Source organism: Leptonotus elevatus, chromosome 1, assembly GCF_054856555.1.
Source record: "Leptonotus elevatus isolate MCC_2025b chromosome 1, RoL_Lele_1.0, whole genome shotgun sequence".
NCBI classification, from domain to species: Eukaryota; Metazoa; Chordata; class Actinopteri; order Syngnathiformes; family Syngnathidae; genus Leptonotus; species Leptonotus elevatus.
In genome coordinates this window covers 1,043,387-1,065,369 of record NC_141239.1, presented here as the reverse complement: position 1 = coordinate 1,065,369, position 21,983 = coordinate 1,043,387, and the positions used below count along the sequence as shown (strand labels likewise).

At 43.9% G+C, this 21,983-nt stretch overlaps 1 long non-coding RNA gene across 1 annotated transcript; it reads left to right on the top strand.

The window, feature by feature from the left end:
- Positions 1-3: 3 nt before the first annotated feature.
- On the top strand, positions 4-21,343 carry LOC147180256 (uncharacterized). Its single transcript, XR_015094092.1, has 3 exons — positions 4-146; positions 3,271-3,355; positions 18,260-21,343. It is a non-coding gene; the product is annotated as an uncharacterized LOC147180256 (long non-coding RNA).
- The last annotated feature ends 640 nt before the right edge of the window (positions 21,344-21,983 follow it).

Sequence of the window (21,983 nt, the reverse complement as noted above, 5' to 3'; positions counted from 1 at the left end):
TTTTCTTGAGCCGCCGAAGTAGACGTCATGCGTGGATTTCGGGCACCGGCGCTCATTCGGTGTGGAGTTGGACCCCGGACGGAGGAGAGCGAGAAGAGTCACTCGCGGAAACGTGGAGGAGATTGTGCTGGTTCGGAACCGTCGGCGTGAGTATGTGCACGTGACTCGAGCGGAATATGTCAAATGAGGTGTGGTCACATTGTCGTGGAATGTGGCGCGTGAACGTGGCATTTATTATTATTGTTGTTATTATTATTATTATTATTGTTATTATTATTATTTTTATTATTATTATTGTTATTATTATTATTGTTGTTGTTATCATTATTATTATTATTATTATTGTTATTATTATCATGGAACAAAGCAGCAAATGTCGCATGTAATAAGAGCGACCGCGTGACTGTCTGGAAAATATCGGACGTTTTAATAAGCCACGCTGCAACTTCTCCGATGCTTCCGGAAAAAAAAAAAAAAAAAAAAAGCGTCCACGCGTGGTGCATGTTGAAGAAGCGATGCATGCGTGTAAAAGTTTTTCCCGAAGACGGTTAACTTTGATTAATTTTCAACTCGCGTGTTTCCTCTTTTGAGTGTCAAAAGTGCGCGAACGGCTGATAAATGGAGGCTATTATTTTTCAGCTTGAACAATGCGCGCCGGCTTTGTGCCGGGACCATCTGTCATTGTATCGACATTACAGCAGCACCCCACTCTACTAAGGGGGGGGGGGGGGGTATATATATCTCTCAAACTACACACACATGAGAGAGAGAGAGAGAGAGAGAGAGAGAGAGAGAGAGAGAGAGAGAGAGAGAGAGAGAGAGAGAGAGAGAGAGAGAGAGAGAGAGAGAGAGCGACCATTCCGAGCCACCACCCGTCTGTGTCCACGCCATGACGCATGGCGTGTCTTGCTATAACCCTGCAACTACTACTGTAATCAAAATGTTCATAAATATTAACCACGGGATGAATTGTGTCATGCAAAAAAAAAAATAGAGCAGAACAAAGTGTCTTCCCACAAAAGACTGGAATGGCTCGACTGCATTTTTCTTTTTTTTTTTTTTTTCTTTTTTTACAGGGCGTCCACTCTTTAGTAGCTGAACTCGCCACCATCAGCAACACAGCTTCCTTTTTTTTTTTTTTTTAAATGTCTCTCAGCACTAATATGCCTTGCAGTTAATGAGGCAGTGTCCATAAATTCTTCTGCCATCTGGAATATAGAAGGTCTAGACGCTTAGTGCGGCATTGCATTAAACAGTGCATTGAACACAGCATGATTTAATGGAACGACACAATGCGCTGGCTTTTACTGAGAAAAAAAAAAAGCTCCTTCTCTTTAACTTTGTGCGCGTGTACCCGCACAGGAGGGAAAACACATCTGGGCGGAATTACAGCGGAAACTGCAAAATTGAACAAAATAGGTGACTTAAAAGTTGTTTGCATTTGAAAATATTTTTTTTTTTCATTTTTATGTCCACGCTCTCTTAAGCAGACTCATAATGCTATAATACAACGGCTTTTGTTTTGCAAAATGAATAGGTAGCAGGAATTTTTTCGGATCGTATTACCTTTTGGGGTTTTATAAGATGTGTAGATTATGTATGAACAAGTTGAAGTTCAATTTCTGCACTTTTCCTCCTTAGAACATCATCCATTCATAATTTCACTTAGTTGGTCCAAAAATTCTCCTTTACTCCAAAGATGACGTCTTTGGCCATCTATCTATGCAGGTGACCTATAGTGAGGAGCAGAACAATGAAATGTTCTTCCACTAGATGGCGTTCAGTCAACCTTTACTGTATGTACACTTTTCGTGACGTTTTGGTCACGTGCGCATTTTCCCAAACGTAAACTACAGCATGTGGCTTGGCTCTGAAAAGGTGGAGAAACACCGCCTGAGATGCGCACTTTGAGATGAACAATGGACGCCGCTTTCACGCCGTTTGACTTTGGATGTTCCACAGTACACAGACAGGGAAAAAGACCCCCGCAGGAGCACAGCGGATATCCCAGCGCAGCACATCTGTTTTGGTACAGTTTTGGGCTTGGTGGGCGGATGCCGGCGTATCCTGTCCCCCCCCCCCACCCCCACCCGCCGCAGCGATGATGCTAACCCCCGCGTAGGCCATTATCACGTGTGAGGGGTTCCATCCAGCTGAGAGGCTCTGAAGCGAGGGTTCGCCGCAGTTGTCTCCACAACCGTCTCCCGCCGCCGCGGCTCGTGAAAGCCTAATGTTGTTGTCATCGGGGAGTCTCATCGCGCGAGTCCCGGGAAAGATCCACTTCCCGCTGCAATTAAACACATGCTGCACGAGAAGGAAGAGAAAAATGGGTTTCCCTCACTCGCGTCCTTCGGTCGTCTCAGCCACTTCAACTTAAATGCGTCCTTTCGGAGTCAGCTGGAAGCGTTGAGCGGCGAAGCCATGTTTAGTGCGAGGGGATGCGTTCGCAAGCGGCGAAAATCTGTCATAAGGATGTCATATCAATTTTACACTCTAAAAACAGTTGGGTCGAAAAATAACCCAAATTGGATTTTAAAAAAAAGGGACTGACCCAAAAAGTTGGGTTAATCAGTTCAAGCAAAAAAATTGGGTCAAATGAATAACCCACAAAACAACTCAAAAATTGGGTTTTGGGTTATTCTTTTGACCCAACTTTTTGACTTGCTTGTTTCGGTCAAAAAAAAAAAAAGTTGGTTGGGTTCTTCATTAGACCAACTTTTTGGTCAAAGTAAGCAAATAACCCAAAATGTTGGGTTGATTCCCCCAAAATTGGTTGGTTTAAATAAATAAACCAAAATGTTGACTCGGCCCCTTTTATTTTTTACCCCGATTTTTGTTCTTCATGCACAACCCAAAACGTTGGGTCAGTCCCCAAAAATCTGGGGTGTTCGGTGGGTTATTCATTTGAACCAGCGTTTTGGTTTAAATCAAAAATGTTGGGTCCGTCCCTTTTTGACCCAACAATTTTTAGAGAGTGCAATAACCCCAATTGGGTCAAAAAGCGACTGACCGAACTGAAGGCTTATTCAATGTACCCAAAAAGTTGAAGTCAAATGAAATGAAATGTGTGTTAAGTGTGTGCCATGTGTTTATGTTCCCTGACATTCAATAAATGTCTAAAAAAAAGTTCATCGACGTGTTTGGCTCTCCTTTCCCACATGTGAGGACATTACAGTAAGAATTATGTAAAAAAAATAAAATATATATATATGTATATATTGATAAATAGACCTCAAAATGGTGTGTTTTTCTCCTTCTTTTTCATGGCAGACTTCATCCAGGGGCCCAAAGAGGCAGACGTCGGGGGTGGGGGCCGCCAGCACAGACCGCTCGGATGGCGCGAAGGCCCTCACAGGTAAATGACGTCAGACGGTCAACAAGTTCACAGGAATCCGTGTCCATATGTGTGTTTAGTGCTTCCCTGTGTAAATGGAAAAGTCAGGTCATGGAGAACCCCCCCGTCACCCCCCCCCCCCCCCCCCCTTCCTCCTCGCCTTAGGCGTCGTGGCATACTGCCCATCTAGATGAGTGGCTGACCTCCGACCTGATGTCTAGCCACAGGCTCAGGTCCGCCAGGGTCAAGCCAGGTGGCTTTCAAGAGCCTAACAGAGTTTGACATTTGAACTGGCGCTCCTTTTTTTGCTTCATGGAGAAACTCTTACGCCGCCGGTGTGTCGTTTCACCGCGACGCAAGGATCAAATCGGTGGGAAGGCGAGCGAGAGCCGCTCAAACTGGGAACATCTGCTCTCGGTTTTGGTTTCCGCCCGTGCCCAATAAAAGTCCCCGGCATTCTCAGCTCATTTACGAGACGCGGCGGGCCGCTTTAATCATGGCGCGGCGTACGTAACTGTGTACGCTGGCAGGCGGGCGCTCGCGGGCCCCGTCGCAACACGCTCGCCATTATGCGGTCACGCGAGAAACTCCCCGTGGAAATTTTGGAATCTTTCCCATTGTTCCTCAAGGGAAGGGGGCCTTTGGAATGGAAGTGGGGAACGCCAGGAAATGGCAGGCATTCTTTGTGGACTGTTTGAAAGCAAACGGATGGCTCCTCCTTCTCCTTCTGACAATCAGACACAGATTCCAAATGAGGAAAACAATCATTCACTGCCATTGACGGCTGTAGACGTCAACAATTCTTTTGAACTATTTCTATTAGTTTAACATTTTTTCCCACTTTTGTTAACAAGAGTATGAAAACGTAGAATTTTTTTTTATTGTACATTTCGAACAGATATCAAATTGGTGAATAATCGTGAGTTAACTAGTGAGGTCATGTGATTAATTATGATTAAAAATTAATCGCCTGACGCCCCTAATTTTTAATAATATTTTCTCTTTTTTTAAAGAAAAAATTAAAGTTTATTAAAAATTCAAATTACTTTTTTTTTTTAATAATAATAAAAGAAGAAAAGATTATTAAAAAATTAGGTGCGTCAGATGATTAACATTTTTGGTAAATAATCGCATGACTTCACGAGTTAACTCACGATTAATCACAAATTTTATATCTGTTCTAAATATACAATGATTTTTTTTTAGGTTTTCATACTCTTGTGTTAAACTAAAATAAAAAGTTCAAATGGATTTTTAACGTCGATAGCCGTCAATGGCAGTGAATGAGTTAAAAGCCTTAACCATGGAATTTCCTCGGACGTCTCGATATTTTCTTCCTTTTTAGTCCTGATTTTGCCTTATCTAACCCCAGCACCAAGAGCCCCCCCCGGGCCCCCGGGCCCCCCTCCTCCGGGTTCAAACAAGCCTGCTGCTTGAGCTCTGCTTTATGAGGTGTGACGGAGAAGTCTGTCTGGCCCAGACTGGAAACGTAAAGCTTTACATCGGGGCGGGCTGCGGTGGCTTTGGGGAGGACTTCGACTCACTTCACCCCCCCCCATACGGTCCCTCGTCTACAGGAAGTGGCGCTCTACTGCTGAGTTGGCATGAAAGTGTGTGGAGGGTTGGCGGGGGTGCGGGATCCTAATTACTCGCATGGTTTCTGCTTTTCTCAAATGACAGACAAAACGTAAAAAAGCAGATGTTGGTGGTGGTGATTATTATTTTTTTTTGTATTAGTAGTTTGGTTCCAGGTGCCTTTGGTTCCTCCTTCCTATTCCAGACGTAATAACAGCTTTGATTCTTTTTAACCGTCCAGTCTGGCCATATCACAGGGCAAAACTCACACCTTGCACCCCACCCCCTTCCGCGTCTCTTCTTCCTCCTCCACCTCCTCCTCCTCCCCCCACTGGGCGGATGCTAGTTCCCAGGTATTTGAGCAGTGCAGCGTCGCCGAGAGGTTGCTTGTTCATTCCTCCGGGAGACAAAGGCAGCGTGCCTCCAGTGGAGGGATGAAAGGAAAAGGGGCTGTGCGACCGCTCCTTTTTACAATGGGAGCCCTCCTTAGCGAGGCTTTCTCTCCTTTTTTTTTTTTTTAAAACAACTTCTCAGAGTAAAAAAGTGCGTCGGCGTGTATACGAGGTGGTGTGTGTGCTCGCGAAGAGAACCGGATGTTGTTTACGTCACTTACAGAGCGTTTTCCTGAACAAGGTTGAGTTGTTGCCAGTTTAATTAGGCAAAATGAAATGAATACAATCTGAAAATAGTGATCGTAATTGCGTGTGATTTTGAACTCATTCACTGCCATTGACGGCTATAGAAGTCATAAATTCATTTGAACTATTTCGATTAGTTTAACATTTTTTTCCCACTTTTGTTAACAAGAGTATGAAAACCTAGAATTTTTTTTGTACCTTTAAACAGATGTAAAATTTGCGATTAATCATGAGTTAACTAGTGAAGTCATGTGATTAATTAAGATTAATATTAATCACCTGACACCCCTAATTTTTAATAATCTTTTCTTTTTAAAAATAAATAAATAATTATTTTTAATAATCTTTTTTTTATTTTTTATAAAAGATTATTAAAAATTAGGGGCATGAAGGCGATTACCATTTTTAATCGTAATTAATCGAATGACTTCACTAGTTAACTCACGATTAATCAACATTTTTATATCTGTTCTAATACAATAAAAAAATCTAGGTTTTAAAATATTAAACTAACCGAAATAGTTCAAATGAATTTTTGACGTCAATAGCCGTCAATGGCAGTGAATGAGTTAAAATATATTTAAAAATAATTAAACACGCGGTCTTCAGAAAAGTCACCGTGCACTAATTTTTATTGACAGACATTTTTCAGAACAGAATTCAGTCATTTGTGAACTTTTTCGGAAAACAAGAAAAAAACACATGAAAAAGAGTTTGTGGATTTCTACGAGCTGCCCAGACAAGAAAAAACACAATATTTCGCAAGCACATTAGTATTTTTTTTGTAATGTTAATGTGTTTTGTTGTATTAGTCTAACGGTATGTATTCTACGTTGAAAAGATAACCGTCTTGAAGATACACATCGCTGGCGTCGGGCCAAAACCTTGTACCTCCAAAATCGCCATTTTTCATCAGACCCCAAAAATGACCAAAAGTATAGATTTTTTTTTAAATATGAACGTTGCCAAACTGACTTATTTGGCCCGACGCCGGCTATATGTTATATATTGAAACGTGTGTTAATATGGAAGTGCAGAGTGACTTTCCAAACATCTGTATAAGGATGATTTATTAATATGATCCTTTCATAGCAGTATTTTCTTTCAATGACTTCATATATAAAAACAGATGCCCCAAAAAAATCACAAGTGAACGCAACATAGGGGGACCCGATTCCTTTTATACACTTTGTGAACGTCACAATTATGACAGCAGGCTGAACCCAAACTAAAAGTTCTGTCTAAAATTGTTCTTTAAAAAAAAAAGGAAAAAAAGAAGCAAAGTAAGGCAACATCGAGCGAGCGAGAAAGAAGCTATCTTTAATGCGGGATTGGTCACGGTTACACAGTAACCATTAGGGGTGTGCCAAAAAATCGATTCTCATTTAGTACGATTCAGAATCGATTTTAAATGTCCCAAAACCAATTTTATTTCAATTATTTTATACTGTCTTGCCTTTGTCTGTGTGTGCGCCTTTATTGGGAGTGCTGTTTATGTTGTACCCGATTTGGGCACTTAGGGGCAGTGTGGTTCCACGTATTCTAATACACTGTGTGTACAAGTTGTAGCCACATTAGAGAGTAGAAGGAAAAAGTCACGATCAAGTTATTCCAATAAAAGTTGTTTTTTTGCAGTGTGGAGCCGTTCTTTTGAGTGATAAAAGTGCCGCGAGTAGCACGCTAATTAGCATTAGCAAGTCAGACTGGAGTAGATCATTACAATTCCTTGCACATCTATAGATTGAAGCAAAAATCATTTTGAATCAAAAAGCGTTCGTAATCGGGAATCGATTCTGAATCGAATCGCAGGCCCAAAAATCGGAATCGAATCGAATCGTGGGACATTCAAAGATTCCCACCCCTAGTAACCATGCAAAGTTGAAAAATATATATATTTATCATCGGTCAAATTGGCCATTAAAATCTGAAATAATTCTGAAATAAAGGGGGGGGGGGGAGAATCTGAAATAATTTCAAGAGATTATGCTATATACAGCGTATAGTATGTTTTGAAATAGTTTTTTTTTTAATTATTAATTGTTATGGTTCATCTCCCAAACGTTGTTAATTGGATGACTGAAAATGCATTCAAATGAAGTTGGCAAGAAATTGCGGAAAATTTGGCACATCTTGGATCTGAATAAGGTTTTGCCTTTTTCCTATTTGATAATACCCGAATCTTAATCGCAGAATTCAAGCGTGGGGGCGTGCGTGAAAGTGAGGCGAATGTTTGCGCTACGCACGCCACCGCCGTCGATTTTGTGATCGACGATCGAAGATTTGAGTGTTACGACTCTCGATCAATGCACGCCCTTCATTATCACATGCTCCATCCCAGTTGAATTATGCGCTCGGCTACTGGCGCTCGGTGGACTGTTATCATCTCATGTGGTGGTCGGGGGGGGGGGGGGGCGGAAACCGCAGGAGTCTTTTTATGGCTCCGGTCCCAGAGACAACCTGTTCTCCGGCACCTCTCTGCCGGCACTTTTTTATGACATCATAAATTCTTCCATTTCCTCTGACCAGCCCTCGACGGGTGGACATACCTGGTCAGTAATTGTCTGTCTGCCGCTCGCATCTGTCAGCCGCCCCATCTCGCGCCGCCGACTTCCTCTGGCAACACATCATGGCGCCTGAAGAAGAAAAAAAAGGGAAAAAAAAAAAGAAAGAAGGTCAGCGACCTTTCTGCATGTACGTGCACACTCGCAGACTTGTTGATAACTTTTGTTTGTCCAAATCTGGGCGTGAAGAGCAGAAAAGAAAGGATGATGAGAAAGAAGGAGCTGCTTTTTGCGGGGTGCGTGGCGGGGGGGGGAGCGGGGGGGGGGGGGGTTAAAGAAGAAGAAGAAGAAGCTCTCAGAAACAGCCAATGTTCACGTCCATCTGACGCATGGCCGAGTCTCCTCGGGGAGGCGGGAACAATACGCGCACCAGCACGACAACATTCCTCAGAGGTTAAAAAGGTCGGGGGTCACCTGGTGACCCCGCCCTGTCAATCAGTCCCAAGGCACCGGCGAGTCGTCTTTTGTATTTTGTTGGCGCGGTCGCACTTGTTGAGCACGCTTCGCACCTTGTGTTACAAAGTGCGCGTTGCTCTTTCTTGCCGCTTTTTACGGCCTCCTCGTTTTCATTTTGCGCTTTCAGCAGGATAAACATTTGGAACGTCGCGGCTGGTTTTTTAAAACGTGAGCGACTTGCACACGGAGCGAGGAGAAGAAAGTCCTGGCTGACACGGCACGCATTGTCTGCTTGTAGTACCACGGCTGACCTTTGAGAGGCAGCGCGGCGAAGAGTAATACAAGTAGAAGAAGAATGACACGTAGTTAAGCTAACTATGATCTTTTCTGGTGGCAAAACTTTTCTTTGAGCTCTTTTCAACCGGGACTGACCTGCGAGAGACAGAAATAGAAGAAGCTAGGCTAACTGTTAGCTTGTCTCGTAGTGTAATAAAAACACAGCCGAGTTAGCAGTTAGCGCGCCACACCACAAACAAAAAAATTAATGTTCAGACTTTAAAAAAAAATCTTAAATGTTTTTCTTTTTATCGAGTACATTACATTTGCTAAATGCAGTTCGGTAGTATATCACTTTAAAGTATAAAACATTTGCATTTCATTGATTTGAGCTTTTTTTTGCAATTGTTTACAATATCAATATTTCTTTATTGATATAGAATATTTTGTAAACACAACCTCAGGCTTGTTTTCAATGAACACTTTCGCCTTTAGTTTTTTTTTTTTTTTATGGTAAATTCTACTTGGAGAGTTAAGATTTTTTTTTCGGTGTCACTTTGTGTAAATAAGATAAAGAACGTCATTTCGACAGCCGACAATCGGACTTCTGCTGACTGACTGGAAGAGCGGAAAAATTCTTAAACGAGACCAGTTAAACAGTATGTGTGCGCTAAAGATGCTTGATACCACTTTTTTTTCAGTGGTAGTCACAGATACCGATACTGATACGAACATTTTCCCACAACAATTAATGACAGATCATTTTCAAGCAAGACCTCTATTTCCCAATTTTGCATTTCCCCTTCAAATGCATGGATTGCAATTTTCTATTCTTCTCATTTTTAATTTCTAGTTCCTGATCATAAAACGGCCACAAGAGAGCATCGCGAGTACAGATACCTTGAAATTCCCGATTCCGTACCCGCCCATCCTTAACCCATTCACTGCCATTGACGGCTATAGACGTCAAAAATCCATCCAACTATTTCTATTAGTTTCACTTTTTTTCTCCCACTTTTGTTAACAAGAGTATGAAAACCTAGATTTTTTTCATTGTACATTTAGAACAGATATAGAATTTGTGATTAATCGTGCGTTAACTAGTGAAGTCATTCGATTAATTACAATTAAAACTTTTCATGTCCTGACGCCCCTAATTTTTAATCATCTTTTCTTTTCTTATTTTTAAATGAAGGACAACAGAAATCAGTCACAGTTGATATGCTGAAATCAGAGGATTTGGACAGTTTTACATTAAAAAAAATGGCTCCAAATGATTACTTGATTATTATATATATATATATATATATATATATAAAAAAGATTATTAAAAAATTAGGGGTGTCAGGCCATTCAAATGACTTCACTAGTTTTTTTTTCTAGGTTTTCATACTCCTGATAAAAGTGGAAAAAAAATGTAAACTATTAGAAATAGCTCAAAATGATTTTTGACGTCTATAGCCGTCAATGGCAGTCAACATGAACTTTTTTGTTTTACAATTTGATTGATTGAACCTTTTTGGGGGTCCTTTTCGTACTGCACTTGTACTGCAGTCACCAACTGGATACTTCAAATGAGAGCACAGCAAGTCTTTGTGCAGCCAGAACTACATATGGATGAAAAGAACCACAGACTGTAATTACTGCACATACTTCGAATATTTAGGTCGTCTTTTATGAAAACTGCGGCTTATGTTCTATTTTCACTGGGAGCAGCAGCACAGCACTTTTAGCCAACGAGCCGCCTTTAAAGTGAAGCATATGCATGTGTAGGCATTTTGAGAGGGCGGGTGAGGGGGCCGAATGAGGCCCCCAGAGGCAACCTGAGGTCTGCTAGTCATTAAGTGCAAACGTACAGTATATGCTGGACATGCCGCTACATTAAAACCATCGGCCGCTACCGCATCAGACCACCCCAGAGACAAACCACGGACCCCGCCCCTGCCCCCGCCCCCGCCCCCGCGTCTATGGCTCACCCTCCTTGTGGATTTCCGGAAGATATTCCAGATATTAATCACCTTGTGATTCGGGCAAAATCATGAATTGACATATGTAAGCTCGAAAGTCAAAATGCCCCAAAGTGGTACGAGAACGAAAAACGTTGTCAATATTCGTCAACTGAAACCTCAGGATTTTTTTTTAACGCTCCAAAAACTCAATTAGATTTCAAAAAAATCCAAATTGAGACTTCAGGATTTCACCACAATAAACATTCCACTGATGACTAAGAAAAAAAGCCATATTTTAGATCCATTTTCTTTTTTTTACAGTTACTCCCCTGCGTGTAATTGACACGCCTCCCTTAAAAAGAGTTCACGGTGGCCTCAATATGGCGCCTAAGCGCTACTTTTGTGTCAGTGGCTTACTTGTATCGAGTTAGTTCGTGTTTCAATGCTACTTGAAACATTGCTAGTTCGTAAAGGCTTCACTTTATTTCTTCTTGGCAAATATACGTAGTTGAAATGAGAACAACTTTGAAGCAAAGCGGTGCCGCAGCACGGATTGTTTCCCGCCGCATGCGGAAGGATTTGCCTACTTTCGCATCGTTTTCATTCCACTCCCGCAGTCCTGCAAACGCTTGATTTGGCTCATTCTCACTTGTGTCCCCGTTTTCTTGCTGGAAGACGACGCTAATCTCCCTTTGAATTTGATCACCCACTTTAAATCTCCTGCCGGTCGAAGGAAAGGAGACGTCGTGAATGAAAGCTGGCTGCAGCTGCGGAAGCGCTCCGAAGATCGCTTATTGTCGGGAACAAAAAAGAGCCTTTTTTTTTATTTGGTCCAGCGGCCGACGCCTCTTCCCGCCCACTTCTTCCGGAAGCGCTTTTGTCGCTCGCCTGGGGAAGAGGGGGGGAAAAGTTTCCCGGTGCCGCGCTCGATAAGACGAGTGTTGCGCGAGGAAGCCGCGTGGTGGTCTGCCGGTGGTCTGCCGGTGGTCGGCTGAGGCGGGAGTGGCCCCGCCCACTCGCCATATGGGGCAATTATCTGCTATTTCCAAAGATGATCTCCCTCCATCATAGCATTTTATTTTAGTGTGTGCGCATGTGTGAGTATGTGACATGAATTCTGGATTGTAGCCCTGTGGTAAGACTGTGATTGCCCCCCCCCCCCTAACCTCTGCCCCTCCCCCTCTTCGCCTCTTACACATGCACACATAATGTACAGCACATACATGCGTGCACATACAGATTCTCACGGCACAAAAGAAATATTCAGTTGTCCCCCTCAGAGGCGGAGACATTGAGCCGGTTGGAGGGAGGGGAGTGGATTGGGAGGAAAAATGGCTGTCTGGCACGAGGGTTGCCATGGCAAAAAGACCCCATTTCTCCTCTCCTCCATTGACCTTCTGCCCATTTTTCATCGGAGGTCTCATTGCGGGGTTGAGGGTGCGTCTCTCTTATCTGCTGTTTAGATTCCAAATAAACAAGGTGGGAATTGACACCAAGGATTTGGGGTTTAAAACCACACGAGCACAGATAATATGTAGAATATATTTAAAAAAAATTATTTAATAATTTTCATTTCTAATTGGTAATATTTATAATTAATTGATTTCTGGTGTAATTAATTAAAATAAAAATGGATACTTTTATTTGCATCATTTCACAATATTTTTTAAAATTATACTTTTACAATAAATCATCTAACCAGTTTTTTTGTGAGATAATTAATAAAAAAAATAAATACATATGTTGGGGGGGAATGGCTAAATTATTCTAATTAATATTACGTGACTCTTGATTATTTGCAGTAAATGTTAAGTGGGCCAAATTACATAACAGAGCAGGCCGAATGTGGCCCAGGGGCCATACTTTGCCTATGCTTAAGGATTATAATGAATCATGTAGAATCAAAAGTATTATCAATAATTTCATATTGTATATGACACAACGAAAGTAATACCAAATTAAAACAAATTGAAGTTTGAGGGGGGGAAGAAATTCTACTGTGCTGTCAATACTTCCTTTCCTCCTAATTGGGTTGCTGGTTGGGAAATGAATGATACAAAACTTTGAACAAATTGGATCTGAACGTTTTCTTAAAGGAAAATTAATTTAACAAATGTTGTCAAAAATGAGGGATGAACAAAGGAAAGCAAATAAAAACTAAGTTTGGGGAAAGAGCTGGTGTCTCTTTCTCTTATAATAATGTAACGCCTCTTGTAAGAAGTCCGTTTTTGGACTGGAACGCTACTGGATACTCCACTTTCATCCGCCTGACGAAGCACCGCCCCCCAACCCCGACATCACTTGTGGTACAAAAACCAGTAGCTTTGAGTTCTTTTGCTTTTTCAAACACACCCTCGCACCCTGGCATCCATCGGAATGGAACCTCGGAATCATTCAAATCTGGTAGCGGTGCGACCACATAGGAAAATGCTCTATAGCAGGGGTGGGCACACCCGGTCCTCGAGGGTTGGATGTTTCCCTTTTCCAACACAGCTGATATACGATCAGCTCATCAGCAAGCTCTGCATAAGCTTGGTAACGATCCTGTTGATTGGAATCAGCTGCGTTGCAGCAGGGAAACCTCCAAAACCTGCAGGACGCCGGCCCTCGAGGACCCGGGTTTGCCCACCACTGCTCTATAGTCTTCAGCGCTCCCCAAGAACTGTTTGAGTTTGCTGCGAATGGCGGGAACAGGAAGCGCTTTCAAATTTTCTTAGAACTTGACCCTTCCGTTCCGTTCCGTCTTCAATTCCGCTTATCCGGGGTCGGGTCGCGGGGGCAGCAGCTTTAGCAGGGAAGCCCAGACTTTCTCTCTCCCCAGCCACTTCAGCCAGCTCCTCCGATGGGATCCCAAGGCGTTCCCAAGCCAGCCCGTGAGACGTAGTCTCTCCAGCGTGTCCTGGGTCGTCCCCGGGGCCTCCTGCCTTGACCCTGTCCCAACAAGTTTGGCTAATCTCAGATTTGCCCAGATTGGCTCTTTAAAGACTGTCCTCACAATCTCTCGCTGTTCTCGGCGGACCACGGGTCCTCATCGGCATTGTAAAAGATGTTAACGACCCCCGCCCACCGTCATTGATGAAGGGTCGCCAGTCCGGTGAAATCGGGACCTCCGATCTCAGCTCTTGAAGATGTCAGACATTCCAAAAACAAAAAGCCACGGACGTCAACTCTCTGCGGTCGTCACAGTTTGACGAGTCAACTGCAGAAGTCTTACAAACGGTGGCGTAGCATTTGATTCTTCCTACGCTCGGCGGTTGTGTGGCAACGTCATCTCAGTCCTCCAACCGGTCTCTCACTATGTCCAGAAAACCTTGCTTCGAGTGGAGATCCAACAACTGATCTTGAATTGGCCTTTCGGACATACCAAACCTTTTGTTTTAATTTCTCGTCGCAGTCTGTAGCGAAACGCACATCCAAGCTCCCAACAGGCAACAGAATTCTCTTCCACAAGTTTGTCTTTCAACAAAGCCGTAGGACCAAGAACTTGCAGCCCCATTGGGACAGACACCGAGAGACTCTTGCATCATCTCTCCAGCTCCAAACAACACAAGAGGATCTCCTTCATCCCGATCTCTCTTCAGCTCATAACAGCAGGCTCTTATTATCGATTTCAAGTCCGAATAAAAGTTGCTCCAAAGGCCCTTGGATTATCTGGATGATCTCTGCCCGAGGGACGGCGAAGGTTCCCGAACTGCCGCATCGCCCGCTAGAACGCTTTCGACACGAAGTTGGAACTTTGATCTGAACAACTTTTGGAAAGCCAAACAGAACTTAACGCAATTCTTTCCCGAGATTGTGGACTAGCCTCGAGGAAAAACAATTGGATGAGCGCATCACTCCTGGTTTTGGATAAAGGTCTCACACTTTTGCCGAACGGCACATCCGAAGCAAGAACGGGTGACGGAGGTGTGCGACCAGCACCGCTTGCTTGGGTTTACCTGTTAACTAACAAACCTGATCTCGCAAAAAACGTCCTCACAATCCTGCCTTCAAACCCAAATACATTTTGCAGAACACGACAAGAGATGAACATGAGGCGGCACGGTGGCTGACTGGTTAGCACGTCCGCCTCCCAGTGCAAAGGTTGTGAGATCAAGTCCGGGCTTCGGCCTTCCTGGGTGGAGTTTGCATGTTCTCCCCGTGCCTGCCTGGGTTTTCTCCGGGTACTCCGGTTTCCTCCCACATTCCAAAAACATGCATGGCAGGTGAATTGGACACTCCAAATTGTCCATAGGTGCGATTGTGAGTATGGTTGTTCGCCTCTGCGTGCCCTGCGATTGGCTGGCAACCAGTTCAGGGTGTGCCCCGCCTACTGCCCGAAGCCAGCTGGGATAGGCTCCAGCAACCCCCGCGACCCTTGTGAGGACAAGCGGTACAGAAACTGGATGGATGGACTACAAGAGACATTTCCTGCCATCTCTCGAGACCGCTTCACCTTTCACATGCTCAGGAAAAAAAAAGTCAACTCAAGGTTTTTCCATGGAAAATTGGAATCATACAAAATTGTCTCCGACAGATCTCCAACTTTCTCATCGGCGTCGTGTTCCACGGTCTCACTCGGATCTGGAGGCATAACAGTCAGTATCACACAAAAATGGTTTCAGACATATCGACCCAAACGTGTTCCACGACATCCCCAGAACACTTCTTTATGTTAGCACAAGATCTTTGGGAACATCCATAACAATTGGACAAAGCCAATCCATTCTTCAACAGAAAGCGCCTCAAGAGTAACCTCACTGGGACCGCTGACCAACTAACCTTTTCACTTTGGGTGAACCAACTGTATTCTTATTTGCTCTCGCTTGAGTTTCCCGGTTGCTTCAATTGCACCCGAGCGTTGGTTTGCGACTCCTCAATGCTCTATTCAACCCAATTTGATTCTTTAACTTCATATCCATCCATTCCCTGCCGCTTTTCCAGAGTCGGGTCAAGGGGGGCAGCAGCTTTAGCAGGGAAGCCCAGACTGCCCTCTCCCCAGCCACTTCAACCAGCTCCTCTGGCGGGATCTCGAGGCGTTCCCAGGCCGGCCGAGAAGACACAGTCTCTCCCGCGTGTCCTGGGTCGTACCCGGGGCCTCTCACCAGTGGGACGTGATCGGAACACCTCTCCGGAGAGGCGTCCGGGAGGCATCTGGTCCAGATGCCCGAGCCACCTCAACTGGTTCCTCAATGTAGAGGAACAGCGGCTCTACTCCGAGCCCCTCCCGGATGACCGATCTTCTCACCCGATCTCGAAGGGAGAGCCCGGACAACAACAACTCTGCTTGTATTGGGGATCTTGTTCTGTTGATCACGAGCTGCGGATCGTGAAGGGTTGCAACGTAGATGGACTGGTAGATCGAGAACACAACAGACCGATACCACGGACGCCGCAGCGATCCGCCTGTCGATCTCCCGCTCCCTCCTGACCTCACTCGTCAACAAGACCCCAAGGTACTTGAAACTCCCCCACTTGGGACGTGATCTCATCCCAGACCCAGAGGGGGCGCTCCACCCTTTTCCGACTGAAGACCACGGTCTCGGATTTGGAGGTGCTGATTTTCATCCGTCTGCGAAGCGCTGCGGCGGCAACACATCATCTGCAACTTCGTAATCATCAGGAATAATTGTCTTGTCCAAGTTCAGAGAATCAACTGACGGTGTTGACTCCCTAAAGACAAACAAACACTGAGGAGGAAGCGATCCACTACAATTTATCCTCAGCTCGTCTGATTGTCACCAAGGGGGGGGGGGGGGGGGGGTGAACCCGGACGTGCTCAATAGCTCCTGATTAGTTGTGCAAAGCAAGATAGGGTTTACAATTCGTCAATGTAATATCCGTAAGGAGCCGCGAGAAGGTAGCAAATGGCCGTGAAAAAAATATTCAAGTTGTCTGCCAAGTCTCAGGGGGAGGTTAAGAAATTTCACACTAAAAGATAAGATACAAAAATCCGTGATGACATTTTTGCATAATTCTGCTCATTGATACAAAAAACCTACCAACGATGGAAAGCGCCTTTGTGCCTTCGTGCTTGGCGGAGGTAATGAAAAAACCTTCTTTTAGCCGGCGGGCAGTTAGTGTTTTACACTAATGTTTTATTTACTACCAATGCAGCTTCCTGCCGGCTAATGTATTTCTTTCTCATATTAACAGAAGGTTGGAAAGTGCACAAGCAGTAACTCAAAGAGCCAATTGTCTCTCCTTTATGGCTTTCTGAATTATAGCCGCAATAACGTGATGCGTTTCTCATCCGTGGCGCTCGGAGAGCGCGTTGGCGCTGCGGTCTGACATTTGCCTCCCGCCCCAGCACAGTAATGGATTCAGCCCCCCCCCCCTTCCGCAACCCCGCCCTCTGCACATTGACATCAGCAACCTAAGCCGATAAAAAAAAAAAAAAACGGGGGGGGGGGGGGGGTTGGGGGGGGGGGTAACAAATGTTCATAGATGCGCGTTGGGCACCCTGACGTCAGCCCCGGCCGGCGCAACGCTGTGGGGTGACACTGCCGATGGTTGTTCCCCTCGGAGCAAAAAGCCCACTTGTGACAATAGGAGCTCTCAACGGATGAAAGGCCGAGCGCCGCAGCGGGGGGGCATGGCGTCATGGCGGCATTGTTCCCTGGCTTACGCGGTCGTAAGAACCATGACAGTCTTGTCATATTATTCTGACCAATGTTGCGTCTGACGGAGTTTATTACAACCGAGCATGTGTTGGGGCTTTTCCAAAGACTTTCCGATGACAAAAACTGACGTATGGCGGTTTTGTGACGTATGGCGGTTTTGATCATTTCTACACTCCAGACAAACATTTACTATTTTCCACCTGGTCATTTAGACATTTAGCCAATTCTGACAGTATGATACCTGTGAGCAGAAATATTGCGATATCACGGTATTAAAATGTGTGCTCTAAAATGACCTCTTTTTTTTTATTTTTTATGTTTAGCTAAACAAAAAAAAAATCCCCATGGAACACAATCTATTTAATTTTCAAACAAAATATTGAATTTTTAGTACAAAAGAAATGTGTACCATGTCAAGTTTTAATAAATAAATGTTACAAGGAAAAGAGCCTTACCTCTTCCTTCAGGGTGCGTAACTGCTCACCCCTCCCCTCTTTGCTGTGACAGAGAGGGGAAGGGGGGGGGGGGGGTAATTGGAGGCAATTACCTTAAAACAGGAGGTTTGTTTACTCAACTCGCAAGCGGCCAATCATATTCTGCCTTTTTGTGCTCAATATGAGCAGTTATTGAAACCTTGACTGTCAAACTGGCAATACAGCAGGCGAGAATTTCTCACTTTCTCGCTGAATGTTCGGCTCAGGGTATTGAAGCAAAAACACAATTTTGCCGCATCGAAGATGGATTTGACGGTCTCGCCGTTCACGGTCGCTCATCACATCGTTTTGAGTGTTGTAAAATATTTGAAATGAACTGTTTTGGGATTATAGTTTGTGTCATGTTTATGGTCCGCGCTCCCACAAATGTAAATCAAATGAACAATTATAACAATTCAGGGTACAAACAAACGTCTTTCTTTTGTGTTTTTCAGATGTCAACCAGTTTTTTTCCTGAAGATGAAGACTTCTCAGAGTTCTGATCCAGGTGGTAACGTCGAACCCCCGTTTATCGCGAGGGATGCTTCATCAAACACATTTGAACTTATTCAAACACACTTTTTTAAAAGTTGTTACGCTTGAACTCACACCGTTCCCCAAAAAAGAGGCTCAGCGTTGACTTGCTTCAAACGATTTATAACAAAAGTTTACCGTCAAACTGACACATAATACAAACGCATTAAACATTGTATATTTATTTTTTTAATTTTTTTTAATTTTATTTTTATTTTTATTTTTTTTTAAAAATAAAAATAAATAAATAAATAAATAAAAAATAACTAAATAAAAAAAATAAAAATAAAATAAAAACATTGTATATTTAAACACCACATTGTTCAATCCAACCATCACTTCGCCTTATACAAAGTCCGCTAGCTTATTGCTAACATGTCATCCGAAAACTCCATTGACGGGCTAGCCAAAATTAGCATTGTTGTTACGGTAATTCCAAATCTTGAAACAACTGCTTCTTTTAACACATACGGAGCAGGAAAATATACAAACAGACCACAACAATACTGGCAGACATATATTCTCATAGCAACTATTACGGGAGCTCAACTGGCAACCTTTTCGTCCTCTTCTTCTTGCTCTTAATCACATCGCATTTGCAGTGCGGCGTAGCATGTTGTGGCCAAAAAGTGGTACTACACTGCAGCCGTGCAACTCGAAATGAAAGGGGAATTTAACCCCTCCCCAAAATGTGATGGCAATAATATATTCTATGCAGCCCACTCGTCTAAATACGGTTAATACTGTGTTAGTGGAATATGAGTTAATCAGAAGGCGGCCATTTTGCCACTTGCTCTCGAGTGAAAAATTGTATCACGGTTGCTCGGGTAACAACGCGTCGCAGCTCCGCTTCCAGAAAACAGGTGAGCTGCGATTGGTCGTCGCCTTGAGCCCTGAGCAACTGTGATGTCATCTTCGGTCGACAGGAAGTGGCAAAATGGCCGCCCCCTGAGATGGACGAACACTGCAGGCATTTTGCTGCGTAACTCACATTCCACAAAGGTAATATTAATCAGAATGTCATGTTTAGACGAGTGAGGTCGCATTATTGGCCAAAAAATGTTTAACATTGACTTCCCTTTTAAGACTAGCCTAAACAGTATACTGTTAAAATAATAATAATAATAATAATAATACAACAGTTCAAAAACTGCACTAAAATGGGGGAACACTGTAATGCAATAAAGCGCCTTAGTTTGTATTCCTGTTTAAGCGCACTTGAGTCATGAGTACGACCCCCCCCCCCCCTCCCGTGGCTGGAGCCACATCCTGTCCAGCGCCGCCGTCCCGCTTGCCTCGGAGAACATTCAACGCTGTCGGTGAGTTTGGTATGGATCGCATAGAAACCATCGACCGTTGACTGTGCCCCGAGGTTCGCCCCGACAACGTCAGCAAAGACCCGAAGAATGCCCCCCACCCCCCCCCCCCCCCACCCACCCACACACACCTCCCCCCGCCCATGAGTGGGCGCACGCAAAACCCGAAGGCACGCATCCCCGCCGCACACAAGAGTTACACTGTGGTTCCGACCCAAAAGGTCACAATCAACATTCATTGCTGTCGCTGGGTTGGACTGTGTAGAAAAGCTCACTGAACAATGAGTGCAACTGTGGCCCAGATCTGCCTTGACGGCCGTCTCGGCCCGTCAGCCCAAGCGGATGTGAAAAGTCGTGCTTTCTTTCTTTTTATTTCCTTCTTGTTTTTCACTTCTATATTCTTTGGCCCGGGAACCGAGATAGCGCCGCGAATAGACTTCTGGCTGCTCGCCCGTCCTCGTCCGCCTCTCGTCTCTAATTGGCGGTTGCGCGTGCAGCGAGGGGGGGGAAGGAAGCGGCGTGAATGTGTAATCATGTGGAGCCTCGTCTCCTTCAGATGTCGCATCCCTCTCTTTTTTGGTACGCCTAATTATACAGCGCGGCTCGCTCGACTCCATGCTAACGTCCCGTCTTGCGTTGGCAGTAATGGACCGGAGGAACAATTAAACGCTAGAATTAGTCCAGTTTGTAAGACAGGCTTTCCGGTGTTGCTTTTAACGGGGGGATGTTTTGGACTTCGCAATTGAGGACGTCCCATTGTGTGCGCTTGACTTTTCGTGACGTGGTTTCCTCTGTGCGTGTGTGCGTAAGCTCGGGTTTCTCAAACGTGTTCGGCTCATTAGCTTAACATTGTGCGTGATCTTACTATTTATATGTAATATATGTCAATATGATGTCAATACAACACATAGCATTGAAAAGTTGGTGGTCATCCGGACAAATGCACGTTTTCCATCAAAACACACCATTGTGGATGTACGGGGACACTTAGTCATGTTCGTTTGGACAGAAAAGCACTATATATTATGTATAGCTAGCTAGCGCGTGAGATTGCTCGCTAGATAGCTAGCTGGCGAGCTAGCATGTGAGATAGGTAGATTATAGCCAGATAGCTAGCTAGCTAGCTAGCGAGCTAGCGCGTGAGATAGGTAGATTATAGCCAGATAGCTAGCTACATATTTTTAGCCTAAATTTGGGGAAAACAAGGGTAAAAAAAACCCACAGATTTAACTAACAGAAAAAGTCTAGTTGCCTCAAACGAGAATCTGCACTGGCATAAAGAAAAATCGAAATTTTTAGCAAGCACATTGGCTTTTTTTTTTTCATTATTATTTGAAATTGTGACAGCAAGTTAAAAATGACTTTGGCAATTTTGCTAACGGGCTAAAAATATAACACTGTTGAAAAGTGTGGAGCTACTTAGGAATGTCCTTCATTTATAAGGAAAAGCACTGTTTTTCAATAAAGACGGCGTTCAAATGATTCAGAAAGGACATTGTGAATGTGATTTTAAATAAAGTTTTTTTTCCGATAAAATAGATAAGCAGAAAGGACATTGTGAATGTGATTTTAAATAAAGTTTTTTTTTCGATAAAATAGATAAGATATTTAGATAGATAGAGCCCTGATACAAAGTTTGAGAATGTAGTGTCTGTGTTTTGAAATAAAAATAAAGTCACACCTACAACACTCCGTTGTGAGTATTTTTATTTATTTTTATTTGTACATAACTTCTCTAATGCCACCAAGCGAGCCATAACGTCCTCTCTCGCCAGTCGCTCTGTATTATTCATCAAAAAGCACTCTGTGCGCTGGTGCAGAAGAGTGGACGTGACGTAACCGCGGCTGTGAGCGAGCCTCAGGAGTCCCGACTGTCATTTGGGATGGATTCATGCGACAGGCCAACAACGTTTGCTCAGCTTTGATGGCGTCGCCAGCAGCAAAGCGTGGAACCAGAAGGAGGAAGAGGAGGAGGATGACGATGATGATGGTGGCGTGATTTGGCATATTCATAACAGCAGATACAAATTCGCATGACACGTGTTCAAGTTCTCGCACCAAGTTGTGGATGATGAAAGGAAAATGCAGCTCCATTTGAAAGCAAAGTCACGTGGCTATTTTCTCGGATGCAAACAAAAGATGTGGCGCTCCAGCGCCATCTAGTGTTAACTTTCTTGCACAAGCGCAACGAGAATTATGCGATAAGGTCAAATTGGGTCGTTTTTCCCCTTTCTTTTCTTTTTATTGTGCCAATGGACATATTTTATACTGGAAAGGTCCAACAGCACACCACCAGACATAAATGTCTCAAACAGTGCATATACTGAAA